Genomic DNA, 3,035 nt, shown 5'->3' with positions numbered 1-3,035 from the left:
CCAGAGCAGTAATTCATGTTTTGTGTCTACACATTTGGGTGTGTGTGGTTGGCAGGCATTTCACCTGTCTGGTCTAGTACATGACAGGTGTCTCCCTGGGACCCCTGCTGAAGGTGTGTGATTAAGTAATTCTGAAGGGAAACAAGGTATATTTATTTTCTCATTAGGACCAACCATTGGGAACTTTACAATGATTTGGAATGAACAGAGGGAAAAGAAAGGGAAAAAAATGGAGAATTTAAATTTTTTCCTCGAAGCACTGCTCTGATGATAAAATAACTGAGATGACCCACAATCCCTGTGAGAGTGACTGGAGAGTTTTCAGTTCTCAGGATTTTGGGGGTTCCTCACTGAAGTGAAGGATTTACCAAGGAAATCAGATACATTACATTTAGGTATAAAGTCCATGGTAGTTAAGGTATTTCACTAACTAAGGACTTACATAAGACCCAAATTAGCCAAAATCCCCCTTAAGTATTAGTGCTAAGATTTGATAGATGTGTAAATCGTAAGTATTCGTGTGAATATAAAAGTCAGTGCTCTTCCTGTTCATATGCTTGGGGAAGAAGAAAATATCTTAAAAATCAGAGTGAAAATGGAAAAAGCAGTTTGTTCTCAAAGGCAAAGCTGTTCTTGTGGAAACTTTCAAAGTCCCACACACCCTCAGTTCCATGCTGGATGGAGGAAAGCAGGGGTCTCAGACCTGGGCACTTGGGCTCCATGGACCCTTTGGTCACGTTTTTATTTTCTTATAAATAAATCAGAAGAAAGCCCAGGTCGCTGAAGGAAAACTGGGTGCAAAGGAAGGTAGTTGACCAGGCCCAACACGACCTGTCCTAAACTTTGGTGAGGAGAAAGACCTGGGTGCTTGGGAAAAGCCAGTAAACAGAGAGGGAAAGAGACTGGGAACCAGAGCAGCAGTCGTCTAGAGAGGGCACTTCTGAGACCGCTCCTGGGCAGCTGGGAAAGATAGGCGGCTGACATGGTCCCAGGCAGGGGGTCAGGCTGAGGTGCCCAGCCCTGAGCCATCCCAAAGATTCTCCCACCATTACCACCACCATCAAGGGAAGACACTGTGCACCATTGACCCACTAAGTCCTCAACAACTCCTGACCCAGGTCCTGAGCTTCACAAATCCGTGGTGTGACATCATCCACGGAGAGCTCCTCAGTTCTAAGAGTCCAGGCAAAGAGCCCTTTTTTAGCAAACCAAAGTGGCTCAGGGTCTCCCCAGACTCAGAGGTTGCATTAGACAGGGGTATGAGAAAAGGTCAGGTGGGCTCTGTATTCCAGAGAAAGAGGGAGACTAGGGCTGGGAGTGGCCTCAGTATCCGCCTAAGCCAGGATTTGGTCTCAACCTGAGGTCACTGGATGATGATGACCTGAGCATCATGCCTGACTTGAGGAACAAGTTTCATCTCTTGTTTGTGAAAAAAAAGCAGGGGTGTTGGTTTCTGTAGAGATAAGGGCAGCAAAGAGCACAGGGGTGTCCTCCAGGTAGCAGCAGTGGGCCCCCCATACACACCTAACTCACAAGGGCAGAGAGAGTAAGCAGAGGCAACCTGTCAGACTGAACGAGGGGCCACAACCCTATAAAATGGGATGTCCAGGCCTATCTTGAAGGGCTTGACCCTAAGAATCAACTGAAACCCAGGGATTCCTCCAAAAGCCCCTCAGACACAAGGATTCATTTTAGCCCACTGGCTGCTCTGAAAAGCCATCTTTGCATCGTTCCCGGGTCCGGCTCTCTGCTCTGCACCAGCTCCGAGGTTACCACCAAGGACTTAAAGGAGAAGAAGGAGGTTGTGGAGGAAACAGCAAATGGAAAAGACGCATCTGCTAATGGGAATGCTAAGGAGGAAAATGGGATACAGGAGGCTGACAATGAGTTAGATGAGGAGGAGAAGAGGAAAAAGGTGATTGTGAGGAGGAAGATGGAAATGAAGATGAGGAGTCCAAGGCAGCTACGAGAAAACGGGCAGCTGAAGATGATGAGGATGAGGATGTTTACACCAAGAAGCAGAAGACTGTCGAGGATGACTAGACAGCCAAAAAGGAAAAGTTAAATTTCAAAAGACCACCGTGACCTACCTATTCACACTCCATTTCCTGTCTGAGAATCTAAAGTTGGGTACCTTCCAGTAGAGAGTCCCACCTGCCCACTTTGGGCAGCGCCACCTGCAGATAACAAGCGCTCACCACCACCCAACCAAAACCACACGTGAATTTGCAACAGGGGAGAAAAAAACAAAACTTCCAAGGCCCTGCTTTTTTTTATTAAAAGTACTTTAAAAAGGAAAATTTGTTTGTATTTTTTATTTACATTTTATATTTTTGTACATATTGTTAGAGGTCAGCCATTTTTAATGATCTCGGATGACCACACCAGCCTTTGGAGCGTTCTCTGTCCTAATTCTGACTTTACTTGTGGTGTGTCCATGTTCATTATAATCTCAAAGGAGAAAAAAAATCTTGTAAAAAAAGCAAAACCAACAACAAAAAAAATTACAATCTTATTCCGAGCATTCCAGTAACTTTTTTTGTGCATGTACTTAGCTGTCCTATAAGTAGTTGGTTTGTATGAGATGGTTAAAAAAGGCAAAAGATAAAGTTTCTTTTCCTTTTTTTTTTTTTGTTGCTGTTTATTTATTTATTTTTTTGGCCTGTTTGATGTATGTGTGAAACAATGTTGTCCAACAATAAACCGGAATTTTATTTTGCTGAGTTGTTCTAAAAAAACCAGAGTCAAAACGAAATAAGGTCTTTGCCCACAAAGGCAAAGCTAAAGTTGTTCTTGTGGGAGCTTTAAATTTCTCGTACACATTGGGTTCATGGGGGATTCAGGAAGGCAGGGGGCTCAGGGCATTCTGGGGTAAAGACCTGAACACGTGGGTTTCATGTCACCCTTGGTCAAATCTTTGTTTGCTTGGAAATAAGAGAAAAGGCCCAGGTGGGTGATGGGAAACCGGGTGCGAAGGCAGTTGGCCAGACACAAACATGGCCTGTCCTGAACCCTTGTGGTAATGAAGATCTGGG

The sequence above is a fragment of the Chrysochloris asiatica genome, unplaced genomic scaffold (genome assembly GCF_000296735.1).
Source record: "Chrysochloris asiatica unplaced genomic scaffold, ChrAsi1.0 scaffold00076, whole genome shotgun sequence".
In the NCBI taxonomy this organism is placed as follows: Eukaryota; Metazoa; Chordata; class Mammalia; order Afrosoricida; family Chrysochloridae; genus Chrysochloris; species Chrysochloris asiatica.
The sequence above is the reverse complement of the archived record's forward strand: the minus strand, read 5'-3'. Positions refer to the sequence as shown.